At 37.2% G+C, this 8,836-nt stretch overlaps 2 pseudogenes; both read right to left on the bottom strand.

The window, feature by feature from the left end:
* Nucleotides 1-1,561: 1,561 nt before the first annotated feature.
* LOC114745567 (uncharacterized) lies at nt 1,562-5,141 on the bottom strand (annotated as a pseudogene).
* Nucleotides 5,142-6,394: 1,253 nt separating this feature from the next.
* LOC114745569 (zinc transporter 11-like) lies at nt 6,395-8,578 on the bottom strand (annotated as a pseudogene).
* Nucleotides 8,579-8,836: the final 258 nt, after the last annotated feature.

Consider the following 8,836-nt stretch of genomic DNA (forward strand, 5'->3'; position numbering starts at 1 on the left):
AACGCGGTTGGGGCCATTGCCATGATTCAGTTAATTTCACTGAAGTAAAGAATTTGAACAATATTTTTAAGGATTACTCAATGAAGGATTAGAACATCTTTCCTGGTGCACTATAGAACAAACGAATGGGCTAATTGACTTACAAGATCAACTCATAATCTCTAGATAATCAATCCAAAGTACTCTCTCCAATCCTATCTATATTATCCCACCTATTGGTCATTAACACTATTCCTTCTAAAATTTTATTAAATGTTTATGACTTATTTGAAAAACAACACACCCTTTACTATTTTACTCTTGGCTTAGGGTGTGTTTGGTTGGAAGGGAGGGTGGGGGAGGGAAAATGAGCTCCCCTCATTTGGTTGAAAGTTTGGAGGGGAGGAGAGCCAAAATCTCCTCCCTTCCCCTCCCCTCATTACCCTCATCTTGGTCCCTTCCAAATTGGGGTGTTTTTGGAGGGAAGCCAAATTTTTCTGACCAATTTGGTATGTCAGTCTCCTGCCTTTTCTCTTCTTTCTTGTCTTCTTGAGCAGCATCACCCATGAAAATGATGAGCAAGCAGCAGTTTTGTCGGTGGCAAGTCTCTTTAGTTGCTTGGCAGAAGTGACCAGCAACAAGATGGTTATGGAGTTGGAGGAGGAGGTGTTGGGAGAGAGAGAGAAGGGGATGGTGGTGATGGTGGAAGAAAGAGGAAACAAAGGAAGAGGAGTTAAACGTCAGTTTTGGGGAGGAAGTAAATAATGGAATAGGAATGGTGCTATCCATTTTGCCAATCATTACATCTTTGCCTTCTCCCTCCTTCGTCTCGCAACACGCAACCATGCATCATCTTCTTCCAGCTCTAATATTTTCATGGGTCTTTACAGTTTGATTTTCCTCTTTTTTTTCTTTTTCCCTTTTTGCCAGCAGTTTGATTGTCTTCAAATATATTATTTTATCAATTAAGATATATATGAAAGCTTCGTTTTTTTTGGTGAAAAAATTAAAATATGTTAATTAATTTGTTTTAAAATATTATTATATTAATATAAAAAAAAATGTTATATCAGTTTTTTTATCCATACATAACATGATTTAACTGAATTTTCAAAGTTATGTATTTAAAATAAAGTATGAATTAATTTATATAACATATAAATAAAGATATAAACTAGAATAAGGATAAAATGGTATATTGATTATTATTATCCTCCCTCCTCCTCCTGAACCAAATAAGGGATCATTAAATATCCTTCCTCCCCTCCTCTTTAACCAAACCAAATAAGGTAAGGTTAAAACCTCCCCCACCTTCCCTCACCCTGCCCTTCCCTCCTTCCCCTACCCTCTCCTCAAACCAAACAGGCCCTTAAACGATGTCTCTTTCATTCCCTTCTCTTCCTCTTCTCAATGAACCATACTAATCAAAGGATAAATTTGGATAGTTGTAAAAAATTATGACATTTGACTTACTTCAACTAATTTCTTTTAATCTAATGAAAGCAGTAAATAGGATCTTATAAAAAAAAAAGGATGGGGGAAAGTATTTATTTACCCTCCTGCATGTTGTAGAATGGATTGATCGTCATAAGCAAAGAAATTGGCATCCTCCTTGGCTTTCTCTTGTTATTTGTTCTTTCATCTTTCCATTCAAGGGGGAAAGTACCATAAAGATGAGCAGAGAATTGCTTATATGGGGAGGAGCCAGGCCGAATTATAAATAAATCATTGGAAGGGGGCTTTACACGATTTTCTAAAGACAAAAGCCAGTATCAAAACATACACCATGAAGTGAGGGACATACATGAGATCATGCCTGGTAAGGGTTCTCCTCAAGACATCGACAAAACAGACTTCATGGCAGATTAAGAGTTTCCCTCAAGTGCCAAGGTTGGGTGGTCGGGTTGACACAGGAGCGCCATGAGAGTATCTCCACTGATCACAGGCTGAGCATTTATCTAACTTCACACTGTTTTCCAACGTACAGAATTTACAAGACCAGCTCTTGTACTTGGTGGCAGTATCTTTTGGCCTCTGTGTTCCACACAACTCACATATAGGAGCTAATGGCTGCAGAGGTCAGGTAATCATCAACACGTAAACAAGCATGTAATCAATATATCAACATATATTTGTCCAAAAAACCATATCAATCATCAATCAATCAATATATATAATAAAATCCATGGCAAGTTGCTCTATTCATAAGCATTGAACAGCAATGCAATACAGGAAATCATCGTCTAAGAAAAACGCAATCTGTCAAACGAAGCAGTATGCGAGGATAACAAAGCAAAAATTTCGTAGCTTTATACATGCCACCCGACTATCCACCCCGAAATGGTGAGTACATGAAGTTAATAGAGTAGGAGTTAGCAATCAGCAATACTCGTTCCTATCAACTCTTACAGAAAAACACATCTTCCATAACTAACAGACCTATAGGAAAAGATCAATTGAGACTCTTTAATATGCACACCAAGAGCTTGTGTGTGTGTGTGTGTGTGTGTGGCACGGGATATATCCTATTATAAAGTGAATCATATTTTAGTTGTCATCCAGGAGATAAAATGTCCCTTAAACCAAAGTCCTCATGATTTAAAGTCCTTACCTAATACTACCTTGCCAATTGCCATTAGGTAAAATTTAAGACGAAATTATGCCAAAGTACAATTCTTTTAATAATCAACTGCAAATGCTTGAACTCAATATATTAGGCTGCTTACTCTATTTAACAGAGTGCATATCGGACATTCCCACATGTCAGATTCCTCAGAATGAAGTTTTCCATTATCCTCAGATAGTGGCTTGGAAGATGGAATTGACAAAACTGAAGTATTAGACCCTGCTTGAGAATAGGACCGAGAACAAGATATCTTTACTGATTCAGAACAACTTCTTTGAGATCTAATTGGATGTTCACTGATGGATTCAATTTCTGTTGTATTCAAAGTTAGATCCACATATTTAATATCAGCAGAGGCACTGAAACTTGAATCCAAATCACGACTTCTTTTTCGAGATCCTTGATCCAAAGGTAGAGTAGAATTATTTCTTTCTTTTATGCATCCTGCTTTTTCCTCCTTATGTTCAAGATCCTTAGCAATATCGTAGTCCGCATCTTCATCACATGAAAGTTCACAAGATTGAGAACCACACCAAATATCATCCTGTAATCTCCTTTCTGCAGCCATTGCAGCAGCTTGTACCGGACTGAGTGCACCCATTATTGCACTGTCACCACCAAGGCGTTTGGGCCCAGATGGAAGGAGAGATCCCAAGCGTGCTCTATTTTCTGCCGCAGCAAGAGTGGCCTTACGGAGGGATGATGAAAGTGGAGGTTGACGAGATAAACCACCTAATCGCCTTCCTGGAAGGTCAAAAACCCTCTGCTGTCCCAGCTATTCCCTTAGCCATCAGCTCTTCACATTCCTATACAACATTGATAACATCAACACATGAAGAAAATCATGTCCGGGTAAAACACAAAACAAGGACTCTTCCTAATAAAGAATAGTATTTTCCACGTAGAAGGAACACGTGGAGACAAGTGCTCAGATGTTAGAACGATCATAAGACAGAATATCTAAAGAGGGTAGAAAAATGAGGAATGGATGAACTGATACTCAAACTTCCAAGGTTTGTCATAATTAACATTGTCTATATAAATCTACCCAGCACCTGCAAGCTGTCTCTAACATGATCTTTGGTTGAAGGTAAGTTGCAAGGGAAGTATGCTATTCACTTCACTTTTCAACATTTTTTGCAATCACAGCTGATAAAAAGGCCCAAAGTACAACTGAGATCTTCATCAATGAAAGTATGCAGTCTGGGAATGAAGAAATTTGTGTCACAGCAATCTGATCATTGCATGGAACCGCATTACTGATAATAAACCCAATAGCCAAACCCTCGTGTATGGCAAATTAACAAATATTGGGCAGAAATACTTTTTGAAAAAAATGTGACACTTCAACGCATATAACACAAAAGGTAATGGTTTCAAAACAGAGCAACAGTTCCACATGATACTGAAAATAATTTCACAAAACAATACAGAGAAACAACCGTATTACATATGCATTATGTGGGAAATAAGTAAAAGTAGAACCTTTCTAAGTTCATCCCAAAGCCTGTAAAAGTTGGCATTGTGAGGACCATGAACATTATGGCAAAGCTCATGAAGCATTGTATCTAGAACTTGGTCAAATGGGTAGAAGTCCCAATCCCTGTTTGGCCTTCGCAGCCTCAACTTCACATGTACACCACCTCCAACATTCAACCCCAGAAGAGACGGATTGTTCGGGCTACAATTACATTGATTAATTCATTATTTATAACATATGGAATCAAAAGCAACGTAGGTTTACAAAAGTCAATCAGAATTCCTTTCATCGCAGCAATTTGAAAGAGACTAGAACTACAGGAAGCCTATGGTACTTAAAATAAAGCATACGTCATAAGCAGCGACCCACTGTTTCCAAAGTACGCAAAAAAAGAAAAAAGAGGCTACTTCAATTGTTAAAGCAAAATCAAATTAGTGAATCAGAGTCGTGGTTCTAGTTCAAGGTAGCAAACACTGGTCAGCTATCTCACATTTCTCATTTCTGAAGACAGCAATCATACCCTCTCAACAAAAGAATCTTGCAAATTCTCCCTACGCCCATTCAAAGTTTAGTTAAATCATTCGATGAGTAGACTAACATTTTTCCATAAGGACAGTGAATCGCCCCGCAGAAAGAGAGAAGAAAGCTTGAAATGTTGTAAAGCATAATACATCGTATTTTGTATTCTAAAGTTCCTTTATACAACTAAAACACGGGGAAAAGTGTAAAGCGACAATGAAAAACGTTATTTACCAGAATTCAGAAAGGACTTTGACCCTCCATTTGTGTTTACGCATGATGGGTTGGACCTGTTTGGCAATTTTCTCCAACATCTTCTTCGCATCTTCCTGTCCAGGCTTCTTGAGAGCTTTGATCTCCCAGACCTTGTTAAGATCGCCCACATTCATCGTTCTGAACACAGCGAAAATAAACCTTCTGAAAACCCTAATTCAGCCAGCAATCAAACCAAAAAGAAATTTAACTCTTAAAATGGCAGATTCTGAACTATTATCAACAATCAGGAGGCCAAAAACGACGATGATGAAGTCCTTCCGCGTTCGCGAGGATGGCGGGATTTTGAACATCAAAAGCGCCGCACCCGCACGTGAGATAAATAAACATTCAAATGCATATTTGATTTTTCAGTCCAAAAAAATATATATATCTGATTCACAGTAAAATTACTGAAAAGCTCCCCTTGGAGTTTTTTTGGCCCAAAAAGGCTTCAATTTATTTTAAGAACCCAAGTACGCACATAAATGACAATGAAATAATAAATATGCCTCATTTAAAATATTTCATACTTGTTGGCAAAAATATTTAGGTCAAAATCCACTAGTTAATAGAGTTACTCATCTAGTTCCTAATATAAAACATATTTAACTAATTTGATTAGATTATGTAAGTTAGTTAATTAAAAAAAATATGACATGTTTTTTCTAAAACACCATAATCATTTTTCTTAATATTTCCCTTGCTCTCCTACTCGATTATAGTTGAGAGGGTATCAATAGAAAATAATTAAAAAATTGATAAATATGAAAAGTACATATTATATTTAGAATCAAAATCAACTCAATAATTAGCTTCTACATTAAGGACGAGAGTATTATTTAGAAAATACTTAAATCAAACTCCTTATATTCTTTATATCAAGTTCTCTAATCACAAGAGTCATGTGTTGTTAGAAAAGTTGATGTGATAAATATAAAGAATTTAATGTAAATATTATCTTTATTTTTATTGTTGGATAAATCCCACTCACTGATGAGTAGGGTTTACATATAATATGGTAAATCCCATTCACTGTTGAACAGGGTTTAGATATAACATGGCAAGCCGTGCTTCCTCAAGGAAAATCCATCAAGAACAGGATATTCTGCACCCCTGCTACCATTAGCTGTAGGTCTGCATTTCAGAGCCTTCAATTAGGCAGAGGACCTGCTCATCAAATTATCGATAGATCCTGTTTAACAAAACCAACTGTGATTTTCATGCCAGTGATAAGATTGTGATTTTCTAGTTAATAATTCATACCGTTAGGTTAGATAAGTTTATCTTCTTGTTTTACTTTGTTGTTATTCTATTCTAAAGGTCTGGCTATGCATGTCAGGATCAGTCAGACAAAAAGAAAGGACCAAAGTAGAGTGACTTGTTCACAACACCTCCAGCGAAAGCTCACCAAGAAAAATAACTTTTGCAAGCCATAGGACCATCTGATTAGTTTTGATTTGACAACAATTCATCCCCAATGGTTTGAAGAAAATCAAATATGAATGCGCTTCTTTCAGCATGGCAATTTAAGAGAATAAAAAAGAAAGCCTGTCTTTAAGCATTCTTCATAGAGAAAGCTTTGTAGTTTACTTTCACTTTCTGACTTTGTGTTAATGCGTTACAGAAGAGATCAACCTTAGACACCACAGTAAGAATGCGTGGTTATCTTAGACTTACAAGCCAAATAGTAATATTACTTCAATAAAGAAACGAAAAAGAGATGCTAGAAATTCACAGAATACTGGTTGTGACTTTAATGTATCTCAGAACTAAGCTATCATCTTGCTTCGAAGAGAGCTTAAGTGTCCCAAATCATCACAACTGCTATGACTCCAACGCCCAACAACACAGCAATAAACTTGAAATAAGCAGTTTCAACTTGAACTGGTTTCTTGGGTATGAATCCTTTTGACAATAGATGATTTACTGATACGTAGATAAAAACTCCACAAGCAAGACTCATTGATATAGCAAAGATCCAATCTGCCAGAGAACCCTGTGTTGTGGAATCTATGATGATTCCGATTGCCGCACCAACTGGACTGGACATGGCAAAAGCAAAGGAATAGATTGCACATGATAAAAGGGGACGATTTGGGATCATTCTAAGAAGAGCAATACCCATGGCAATGGCTGCAAATATCTTATGCATAGAGATTGTCCATAAAGCTCTCCAAGCATCCTCTTTTTTCTCAGCAACTCCAATGGCTACGCCCTCAAACAAAGAATGAAAACATAAGGCAAGAATCAACAAGATGGTATCTCCAAGTGAACTGGCGGATGCAACATGATTGGCAAAGTGGTGATTGGCACCAGCATGGACCTGTTAACCGGAAACTGCAACTAAATACATGATGACAAAGCCAAGGAGAAGTTTTCCCAGTAGAAGACTTTGCTCAGGAAGGACCTCTATCATTCGAAATTTTTTACCTGGTATTGTGATTGTGAAGTGCGAACGTTGGCACTTCCTTTGGCCATTTCATCGCCTGTAAATATAACAAGAAGATTGGATGATTGCCAGGTGTTTGAAGGAAAGAAAAGGAGAATCTGAGGATATTCACATACAAGTTGGTTTTTGGCTCAACTGAAGTTCCCCTTCTACCATCTTGAAGGAACTTTTCTTATTTACAGATTGAAGAAAACGAACAGTAAGTTGTCGTGCGCATGAATGTTTATGTTCACTTACGGATCACCATAAGTAATGAATTTGAAATGAACAAACCATCATAATAACAATTCCACTTTTATGATTTAAAAATCTACATGATAAAATGAATAACTACGGTGTTCTTTTACTTCATAAACCTAAGTAAGTGTTCTTACAATTTAGAAGTTGATAAATCCATATGCTATTTCGATTATTTTGTAAATTCTAAAGAACTATGAATCTTAATAGAAGCCTAACATCATCACCCTTTTCATCTCCTATACTACCAAATTTGCAATCTTCTAGCCAGACAATACAGTTCAACAGCAGGAAAAGAAGAAAAAGAAGCAAACTGCACTACACTACATTAGAAGATCTAACTTTTAAACTAAGCAAAAAAAAGTGTTATTATCACCGCATATTGATCTTACTACATTCTAAACCACCAACCTTGAAGCTCGACATCAGCTCCCGAACCTGATCTCTTATTCTGCCTGGCAAAGATAGAGGAGACAACACAATCAGCGAACATGGCGAATAAATAACCCACACAAGCGAGCATAAACGCAGAGGGATACTCCTTGTCGGTCAAATCCTCGAATGTCTGGTGGGCATCGCTAAGTGCATCATAGCAGTACCCAAAAACACACCCCCAGCAAACTGGGTCCCCAGAACCAAGAAACCTTCGTTCCATTTCAACACATAGGGCGAAACTCCCGCACCAAAAGTCACAACAAATACAATGATCATGCACCAGATTTTAGCGAGAATTAAAGTTCTGGAGCGAAGATCGAAGTTGGGGTCAGCAGATTCCCCGTCATTGTCGTGGCCACCATGGGCGGAAACAGAGGAGACGAAAACAAGGAAGAAAAGCGAAAAGAAATGCAGAAATCGGAGCGATGGAGACATTGGGAGGAAGATGGAGAAGAACAAGGTGGTGATAGGTGGGATGAGAACCTGACAAGAAATCCATATAAGTAAAATGATTTGGATAATAAAATATTATGTGAAGGTAAGTCTTGGAGTATAGTAAGAATGGAGCCGTTGAAAGGGACTGAGACAGAGAGGAAGAGAGTAGTACAACAAGCTTAGAGGACCATGAAAATGAAGGTGGATTTTTCTGAGCTCTCCGTTCATCACCAAAATCGACGTTATATGATCACATTTTATTATTTTTATTTAAGTTATTAATTATTTTGTAAATTAGCAATTAAAGAGAAAACTCAGGCCATTCATTATCCAGTTATTCAATAAGATCCAGCCATCTGAATAGTTTTTCCCATCAACATTTAACCCAAAATCCACCGTCTTTCTCTAAACATTATCCTCT

The sequence above is a fragment of the Neltuma alba genome, unplaced genomic scaffold (assembly GCF_004799145.2).
Source record: "Neltuma alba isolate B1F8T4 unplaced genomic scaffold, ASM479914v2 tig00004710_pilon, whole genome shotgun sequence".
In the NCBI taxonomy this organism is placed as follows: domain Eukaryota; kingdom Viridiplantae; phylum Streptophyta; class Magnoliopsida; order Fabales; family Fabaceae; genus Neltuma; species Neltuma alba.